We start from the raw sequence: 10,858 nt of genomic DNA on the forward strand, positions 1-10,858 counted from the left end.
TGTAACATCATGGTGGAGAAAACCAGAACAGAAATAAAGATGATAAGAGAGGCACGACACGTGCCTTTGGTAAAAGTTTTTGCGTGTGCGTGTTCATCATGATTTGATGTGATTGATCCTGTGGGCGAAATTCCAACATGTGTAAAATAGGTGATGGCTCTATTCATATTGGGAGTCGATGCCCAAAATAGCTGTAGGTATGAATATCTTGTATGCAAGGAGGAGGATAGAGGCTATCAAACACCTCCTCAATCATTCCTAGATCCTTCTCAGACACTCCATCTTTCATCAATTCATTGCTGACCCGTCTGCTCATGCAGTTCAGAGTCAGAATGTTGAGATTGACCTTTGCATCAAGCCTGACCTTTGTGGTTAAAGAGGCAGAAGATACATTCTTCAGACCCTCTAATCCAGGGATCCTAAGGTTGGAAAGAGGCCCAAACTCTTCCAAACTAGACCAATTATCATCCATGTGGGCTCGAAACCCATAAAGTGTCCTCAGATTTGTTAAAGCACAAAATCCCCTCGGCATACTATGTATAGATGTCTCGTCAAGGTCATGAAATCTTAGTTCCCTTAAGTTTACAATGTTACTGGGAAGTTCCACAAAATTTTCACAACCTTCAAGGCTAATGTGTTGTAGGAATTTCATCTGGTTGATGTTCTCTGGTAGTCTATTTAACCCATTGCATTTTTGGTAGTCTATTTAACCCATTGCATTTTTTAATGCCAAATACCTCAAGTGTTTTAGCTTATACAAAGATTTAGCCAAGGCAACAAAGTTTGAGGATTCTATATGTAGCATCCGTAGGCTTGAAAAGGTTAACAATGAAGCATATGACCTTTAATGGCGGAGCTTGACAGCGATGTGGAGGGTGGGGGGGGGGGAGGGGGGGGGGAAAGTATACGTGTTTGGTGGGGCTGATGAGAATACTTTATTCTAATTTTGTCCCCCCCCCCCAAAAAAAAAATTCCTTTAGGAATTTGTGTTGGGCTGAGGGGCGGGGGGCCACAGCCCCCTCAGCTATACACATAGCTCTGCCATTGATATCTGTATCTTGAAACTCCCAATTATCATTAACGATGTGAGTGATTTCTCCTCTTGTAAAGTTCTCCAGTCAAATGTATCTGATCCCAATCCTTCAGTTTCTACAAACAACCTAAGAAAACTTTGCAAACTAATTTTGTGGTAAACATTTTCTCCATTGTGAGTTATTATCGCGTCATCTCTAGCTAAAAGTTGAGCAAATGAGTGAACAACATCATGCATATTGTACATATCTACAGCAATGTCATCCGGATCGGGCTCTATAATGTAACGTAGTGTCAGTTCCTTGTAATACTCAAGTCCTGATTCTTCTAATCCATCTGAGTTTCCATGAACAAAACCTTCACTGACCCACATGCCGACAATTTCATACGATAGCATACTTTCTTTTTAGGTTGAATTTAGAAATGGAGAAAACATTGTCTCAAAGAAGAGGGCAAGTCCTCATAGCTAAAAAATATTGCATAATTTAGCTCTTCTAGCATTTGGGATATTGACCATATAGCATCATTGAGAACCTTTTTGCAAGCACGTTGTTCTTTTTCCCTCTGGCATAGAAGCCCTCCCATCACTTTTACATCAAGTGTTAGACCATCACACATTTCTATAATCGGCAAGCCAATATCCTTTAGGATCTCAATCTCAGGTTCTTTGTTTATTGTTCCTGCAAGCCAATAGTACTTGCAAGGAGTTGGATATATAGTTAATAATAGACACATAACACATTAGCAGTAGCTAGTGCCCATGCTTTTTTTTACACATAAGCTAGATTGTTCCTAAAGTATACTATCAAAAGGTAATCCTGTCATATCTGAATTAAACTGCCAAAAAAGTGATATCATGGTCGATAGTTGTATGTGTATGTTGTAATCTTAAACTTACCTATAAATATAGTTCTTGAAATATATTGTGAACTTTGCATAATGCATCACATGTGTGTGGTTGACTGTTACTCACATGAGTGAATAGGTCTAATGGTAAATTGAAAGAAGCATCAAAAGTGCATGAAGTTTACTGTGTTGGACATACAAATCCCACTGCCTGTTACAGCAAATAGTACTAGTATATGCTATAGTATTCGTCGAACGGTGGTGGACAATCAATGAAGGTGGATTTAGGACAGGAAGCAAGTTAATCTGGTTGGAAGTAAACTAGTGCTAGATTATTAGATTATTATATATTAAGGGTAGTGAGAAGTTACTACTAGTAAGTAGGTATGCTCTCCTGCTTCTTAAGAAATGACCATGCATCTTCAGCACCTAATTTGTCAACATGGTGGTAGTGCACAGCTTTCATGCTTGGGGCTAGAGTGTCATGTCTTGTGGTCATAAGGGCTCTGCTGCCAGGGCTGCCGTAGCTAAAGGGGCCCCCTCAACAGTTTGTCCCATGCGTCGACACCCCACATGTCATCTAGTAAAAAGAAAAAAACTTCTTATCCCCGATGGTAATCTTGAGAGCACCAACAAGTAGGTTTCCGTCTCGAGCCCCACCACCTCCTGGCAGGTCTCCACCAACAGCTATGATATCCGTACTCAATAGCTCAACATCATTGAAATCCTGTGTGATGCTAAGCCATATCCTCTTAGTGAACATGCCTTTGATACCATCATCATTGCAGACCACAAACAATGGCGACCACCATGTGGCAATCACTTTTGTCACCAGGTGCCTCTCTTGTAAGCACCTCCATAAGCAGTGGTGATTCTATTAGGGGGGCTTCAATAGGCTTAAGCCTGCCATCTGAACATCATATTTCAACTAAATATACCACTTAGGAATTATATTGTGGTGCTTTACGTGCCACAAATGCAATGCGCTTGCTAATTAGGCTTATAAACTTATGTTTTGAGCCTACCCTTCGTCTTTCTGTCTTCGTAGGCCTCTAGCTTGATGAAAATGAAACTGTTGCGCCTCTTGCAAATAGCATCCAAAATTTGGTTGAGCAACTTGATGCGGGTGCCAATGTCGTGGGTGTGGACGGGATTTCACATGCAAAAGAACAGAGGGTTAAGGCACCCCCTATCCTTGGTTTGACCTTGCTCCATGGCCTTGAGCTGACATAGGTCAATGATGTCGTTGGTCAGGTACATGCCACGCTTTAGCTCCCCCACCCACCCCTATACACTCTCATTGGTGATGTTCCTCCTATCAGCATCAGCAAGGAAATTCTTGAGCTCCCCAAGCTTGATGCTCAGGTCTTTGATCCCGTCGGACGCGCCGATTAGCATGGCCACCTTTTCTCTGGCCAGGTCGGCAAGCATCTTGTTCCTCTGTATTACAAATGAACAGTCCCATGGTAACAGGAAGGACAATCAGAATTAGTCACTAGAGACTAGCAACAAATGGAAAGAAAGTGTGGCTCGCAAACTAGAAGACATTGCACACAAATTTGGCTTGAAATAAAACCTAGGCAGTATTACCTTGAACAAACACCAACAATTGAAACGGAAAGGCACATGATCATCTCTTTCAGAGAGGGAAAAATCGCTAGAGTAAGTGTGGTGTAGCAGGAATCAGCAAAGTACCTTTTTTAAAAACAGATAAATTTCATTTATTTAGCAACATCGTACATGTACAATTGTGCAGTTAAGCAGAGTAGTAAGAGCAGCTACAACTGCATTGAGGCAGGCTTCATTGCCTACTCCTAAGCATCTGAACCTGTAAGGTGTATTCTGAATTTTGAGAGCAAGCTTGGCATGATGATGAGCACAAAAATTATAGCCTCTGTTAATGTGGTAGACCCTTGTGATATCAAACACCGAGGAACCTGCAATATGTGCGAGCTGAGGTCTGATTATCCAATGACCTGGATCTAAAATAAGGTCTTGAGAAACTACAGCTGACGCCAATGTCGCACAGTCTGTTAGGAAAGTGGCATATTGAAGATTGAGTAGCTGAGCAATCTGGGAAGCAAGCATCATGTTGAATGCTTCAGCCTGAATGGCCGACGCCAGTGGTGTCGAAGTGGCAGATATGCACAGCTGAGAGCAGCTTCTATAACCTGCAAACTAGATAAAAACTCCTATTCCTCCAATTGTCGATCCCCCTTTAGGTCCTAGAGCCCAGGAAGCATCTGAAAATACTATGGGACCTGTAATGTTGGCCAGTCCATGATTGTTTTTCCTGGAGATTGTTAGAATAAATTCAAGGCATACTGTTGATCATTCGAGAACCAAGCAATCACACGTGCACGATACCGAGATTTGTTAACGAGGTTCACCGATATGGCTGCATCCCCGGGGCTTGACTACGGGCGCTCCTCCCCGTGACACCGTCACAATACCGCACACCGGCCACCCGGGCGCCGGCACACGCCGCCGGCTCCCCCTTGCGCGCCTGTGCTCTTATGTTGGCATAAGTTACATCGTGTGTCTACCCCCGCTATATAAGAGAGGCCTAGGATACAAGTGTCCTACTAGGACACGACTCCACATCCTATGTAAACACAATACAACTATAAGTCCAACTGTAACCTACCTTGTACACTATATTCGACACAACTCCAACAAACTCCACCTTGGCAATATACTCCACCACCTTGAATTTTCCATGCATCAAACTTCCATGTACATTGAACTTGAGTTTATCCCATGAGAACCACTGCTACTCCAAAGACTCCATGTCACTCCACCTACAACTTGTAGTCCCTTCTTTTCTTAACCACAGTCAACACTCGAGCAAAATTAAGTTCCTTGTTACTCTAGTTTGTGCTCCCAACTTCCAGAGTATCAGTTCAACACCATCAAACACCAATCACTGACCTGCGTGAAAGTGAACAACTCACATATTGGGTGTCACACACAAGAGTTATCTGAACTCAACATCACCGCTCCTTTCTTGACCGCCTGTCTGAAACTTCAAGGAATTTCACCGTTGCTTGTAGTCATCCCGAGTCAAATTCACAGTTGTCTCACCACATGTATGACCACCGGAGCCCTGGCCCGTCTCCATGTCCCGTGCATACCGCACGCCTCGCCGCTATTACTGCGTCGAGCCTCCGCTGTCCCGGTCGAGTCTCAAGGGTCGCAAACCCACACCACTCAAACCCCCACTGCAGAGTACCACCGATCATCACCGACCGATGACGAGTTTTACGCTTCCATCAGACCACTGGGCTCCAGTCCGAACTACGTGTCCCTCGCTTTTCCATCGCTGAATAGCCTTCGACTCCCTGTCGACTTATGACATAGCCTCTCAATCCAGCTCCACCTTCAACATGACTCCATGGTAGATGATCAGTCCACCCCTGCGCCGCATCGACTTCAAGCTCCGTGTATACACCACCTTGTATCAATCCCGCGCGATAGTCTTGTCGAAGCCACACAAGCCCTTAGGCATGTGCCATGTGTTTCCACGACTCAGAAGTCGGTCACCATCAGCATCACGCTCCTATGTCATCGTCGTCGATCCCACCACCGTCTTCTGTACCAACCGACTTGCGTCTATCCGTCAGACTGTCCAGTCCAACCCAGCCGAACTCGTTCGACTGTACGACACACTCAAGGCTCTCAAATCGTCTTCGGCGAATTTCCATCCATCAGATGATAATTCCATCTTAGCTGACATGACTTCCCCCAACGCCTTCAAGCATCTCTGTTGTGTCAACAAATCTTTCATCCATGTCGGCCATAACCCAAGGTTTCCAGTTCCTGAACTTCTTCACCTCAAACCTGATGCCTGATGACGCCATGCTTCTTCATACGGCTGACCCTGCGAAAAATTATCTGAGCTTTGCACGCGATGCCCAAAATATGCAAACTGAACCTCCGGTCCTCTGTGTACTACTAGCAATTCCAACCAAAAAAACTCTTCTGGTCTTCACGTGTATAGCAACTTTGATCTTGGTCAACTTCCCAATGCTAGCGAACTTGTCTGCCAAAACGCCTGCTAATTCCGATGTACGTGTATGTCTTGATAGACTATTTCCCTTGCCGATTCGATTTTCCTCTTTGTATCACATGAGGACTCGGTCCTCTTTTTGTCTTCAACAAATCTCTCGTAGATCGCTAACGCATCCATCTAGGCCTTCCTCCGCATGTACGTGCCACGCGTGCCTGCAGCGTGTGCGGCTTCCGCCACCTGGGCCACTGCCCACGCACGTGCCTTGTCCCGCGCCTTGGGCTTCCGCAATCAGCACCCGTCAATCGATCGACCTGCTGTCCGCCTGCCCGTACGCGATGTGCCGCTGCTGATCGATCGAATCCGCGACCGCCAGCCCTGCGAACCAGCACATGCTGTGGTTCCGCGTGTCCGCCGCCGCGTAGAACTTCTGCATGCTTCTGCCAATCTCGTCGAGAACCACGCCACAGCCGGCTGCATATTCAACTCGATCCTTCCTCTAAATCAACGATCCACAGCCTCCGAATAACCTAGCTCTGATACCACTTGTTACAATAAATCTAAGGGACACGACTCCATATCCTATGTAAACACAATACAACTACAAGTCCAACTGTAACCTACCTTGTACACTATATTCGACACAACTCCAACAGAGATGGCAGCACACTGTGAGTAAGAACAGCTCCTGTTTGCCCTGCGCTGCTAGCCTGAGACGTATTTGTTGCCTCAAAATTTGCACCTTGCATGATTGCTGCTGCAGCTGCATGTACCTGAGAAGGAGTGTGGAATTTCCTGCAAAAAACGTGCGTCGTTCCGAAATTTCCAAATGCACCACAGAAAAGTATATAGTGATGTTATATTTATTTGTGGGTGATTGGAAGTAATCAAAGCTTTGATCAAATTTGGAATTGAGTGATTATGATGGGCTAATAATTCAGTTTTGATGAACAATGGAAAACTATACCAAGCTGCTTTAGCAAAAGGACATAAAAAGGAAAGATTCATTTCATCTTCAACATTTCCACAGGTAGAACAATTTTCACTGATATACTTAGAATACTTACCTGCCCTTTTACCTATAGCTAATGTGTTGCAAAGAAGCCTCCACGCAAAAGTCCGAACTCTTGGCGCTATGTTCTTCTAATTTGCACCTTGAACTGACTGGAAAGATGAGAGACGGATATTGTTGCAGGGCAAAAGCTACTCCCTCTGTCCTATAATATAAGACCGTTTTTGACACTACACTAGAACCAAAAACTTTCTTACATTATTGGACGGAGGGAGTAGATATATATCCCTCTTAAGTAGTTGCAGGGTTCAGTGGCTTGAGATGGAACTGAAAACAAGAGATGCAAACAAAATTAGTCCTCTATATTACTACCTTTCACACATCAACAATCACATGCTGAAAATGGAAAAGAAGGATAGTCATGTAGATACAGTCAGCAGAGACTACCAACAATTCCTTGTAACGGAAAAGTGTGTCTTGCACACAAAAGAAAGCTTCCAAAAGAAAGACTGAGCTTAATTTGTACTGCACAGATCAAAATCAAAGCTATGTGCTAAACAAATCATGGCCTTTCTACTATGCAAACCAAAGCTCCAAAGACCTTTCACAAATAGAAATCAGATGCTCCAAATACCCAAATCTTCCAGTAGTTGCCTGAGCTGCTGCTGAACAGAATCAGTCCTGTTTATGAGGACCTTGCACAACATCAAACCTACTACATGGGAATAACCATGCAACATCGGTGTTGAACAAAGGCCTTCCTTCAAACTTGAACCTACCGTCACAATGCATCTAACTTCTACAAAATATGTTCCAATTAACCTCACCTTCCAAGCTACATCAACTAGCTAAGAGCATGTTACGCACGTAGCAACTATGCAGGAAAAGAAAAGGCTTCAATCTAATTAAACTACGAATTTTGCCTTGATATGCTATAAATGCCAAACTATGGGTTGTATCTATGGCTTGTTTGGCCGACAATAAATGTCGGGCTTAACAGAACCAGCGCCGCACAAAGAGGTGCAGCCGCTGATGAGGCTCCCATTCCCCCTTAGCATTGCCTTCACATTGCAGCCCGTGACGATGAGCTCGTTGTATCCCGGTTCCAGGAAGTATGACAACCCACCGCTGGTCTCAGCGCCACCGAGGCTCCACTGGCCGGACCAGCCGCCCATGTTTACAGACTGCACTGTGTGGATCCTGATGGTGCTGTCGTTGAGGGAGATGTCGACGACCTCAAGCATGCCGGCATGACCATCACCAGAGCAGAAGCCTTGGGACATTACTACTTCCGTGGTCGCAGGTGAGCTTGAACTCCGGCGACCGGTAGCAACGGGCCGGGCCCATCCCAAACGGGTAAGGCACGGTCACGTTGCCACAGGTGGTGTTGCAGTTTGGCATCCCTATCATCGTTGGTGGATCACCGGTGGCGGCGACCGCTGGCACCGTGATCAGCAGCAGCATCATCATGGCAATGGATGCCCAGCTGGTTAGCATCACGGTGGGAGTACGGGGATAGATCATGTCTCTCTACTCAATGTGCTTGTGTGGTGAGGTTATTTAAGCGTGTGTACCGCTGAATATATAGGGTTGTGCTTTACTAACACTCGATCGATAAAATGGGTCATCTGGTACCAAACAAAAGAAACGTCTAGTGGACAACACTAGCGGACAAAGCATCCAACTTTTTCCTCTCCCAAAAACCATCGAATTTATATTTATGGGGAATAGCAAAATAACATAATTTCCTGCAGTCCTCCAATTACAGTGTAGTTCTTTTAAAAAAGTTGCTCAAATTTCATAAGTGTGTGATGTCCTAATTTTGGAAATTCAAAATTTTGCAACTGAAGTTTCAATAATTTCGAAACATATCTTGCATGTAGTTTGGTGACATTGATCGGGAACAAACTCAGTAATGCTCACTCTTTCCTTCAAAATATGCTCACCCCACTAATTATTACTAGTCAAATCTTAGTCTAGTAAGAATAAAATTCCCTGAAAAAAGAGACCAAGACAAACTATATAAGTATTTTTTGAAAAGGAAACTATATATGTATACCCAGAAAAAAACTGAAAATGATGATCAACTCTTTATTTCAGAGGAGAACTTGGTTATGCAAGGCTGAACTTTGCCCGACACTAGTTACAAAAAATTGCCGGAGTCATGAGCTTCTATTCTTTCCGTGATATCATTTCTCTGTGCCATTTTATGCGATTTATGAGAGAGGTGGGCTACCAATTTCATCCTCTTCACAGTCGCAAGAAATATATGTGGGCCCTTCCCATGCTGGACTTGAGTGACGAGCAATCATGAGTAGTATCTATGATCAAAGACTCAATCATATTACAAGAAAAAGTTTTAATCATATTACAAGAAAAAGTTTCAATCATATTACAAGGGAAGATCAGTCTGTCTTGAGATGGACCGACCGATATTGCAGACGGTACTATCTCTATGATCAAAATTTGATTGCTAAGAGACCGTTCATTTTAGCCCTGAACTGCAGACAACAGCGAAAAACTTTACTCATGTGTTTGTCCTCCGACTGGAGACCTCGATACCAACATTGTCTGTTTGAAAGCTAGATGCTCCTGTAATGGAATTCAAAAGCATTATTGATTGGTATGATGACTCTTGATAACACGACAACAATATTTTGGTACTACCTCCGCACCGGTACAGAGGGAGTATATATATTATTACCCGTGCTCTAGAAGATGCATTAGACATTTAAGGCTAGTATCATGCATGCCAACTGGACAATTTTGATGAGGTGTCATAGCATTAAATGAAGAAAGAGAGGATGTAGTATCATATCATGATACCGTATCATATTAAATGCTATGCTACTTTGTGTCATGCATGTCAATTAATAGAGTACTACATGATACTAATATATGACTATGCATTAGGGAGGTAGTATCATATACTAGTATCATGCATAATACTAGTATATGATACTCCCCATTACAACTAGCCTTAGACATCACAGTGGTGTATCATAGCATAATATCACGCAACCCCATTTAATGTATGCTTGGCATATTGATGACATGACATAACATTAACTGATGAAAGATAATGCATCAGTATCATATCATTTTTTCGCCAGTAGGGGGTGGTGCAGCCATCTGTGACACACGGAGGACAGGCGGCAGCAAGGGTGGGGAACAAGACTTTTTTTTCCACCACCGATGGGTGGAAATATTGGGTGAGATACATCTCCCCCTCTCTGGAGGAGGAGTTTTTTTACCATAAAAAAATATTGGAATAAGATGAGCTCTTCCGATAATTCAACCTGGAGCCTAAACAGTACCTTGATTGAAAATATAAAAAAACCTCAAAAAATTTCAAATTTTTTTGTTGTGCAAGATGCTCCTGTGCACGTATTCTGTGCAAAATTTTGTGAAGTTTGGACATTCGAAGAGCTCGCGACAAAAAAGACCAAATCAGGCGTGAACAATGCAATTTTCAAAAGTATTTTTGAGCCTTTTTTTGTATTTTAAATGGCGGTACTGTTTATGCCCGGGTTCATCTGAGCCCCGGCACCAAACCGCCGCACTCTCTTGGAGCGGGCTTTTATCCAACTCCCTGATATAAGAAAATTATCAAGGAAAGGGATGCTCTTAATGCATTTTCTTTAATGAGCCCTGGTCCAGCTACCGGAGATATCCATATTCACCTTGTGTCGTAAATTAGGCTGCTCGTAGTGGATTATCATAACTAGTATCATGCATCTTAACTAGACAATTTTGATAAGGTGACATAGAATTAAATAAAAAAAGAGCGAAGTATCATATAATGATACTGTATTATAATAAATTTTATACTCTTTATATTTTGTATGGCAATAAATAAGATCATCTAAGATATACTGATCTATGACACTACACATTATGAAGAAAGTATCATACACTAGTACCATATATACATAATATTAACTTATTATATTCCGCAC

General features: G+C 43.1%; 1 pseudogene; it reads right to left on the minus strand.

The window, feature by feature from the left end:
• Window positions 1–163: 163 nt before the first annotated feature.
• Window positions 164–5,738, minus strand: LOC147974287 (putative disease resistance protein RGA4; annotated as a pseudogene).
• Between the last annotated feature and the right edge of the window lie 5,120 nt (window positions 5,739–10,858).

Source organism: Triticum urartu, chromosome 4A (genome assembly GCF_056163025.1).
Source record: "Triticum urartu cultivar PI428250 chromosome 4A, HENAU_Tu73, whole genome shotgun sequence".
Classification (NCBI taxonomy): Eukaryota; Viridiplantae; Streptophyta; class Magnoliopsida; order Poales; family Poaceae; genus Triticum; species Triticum urartu.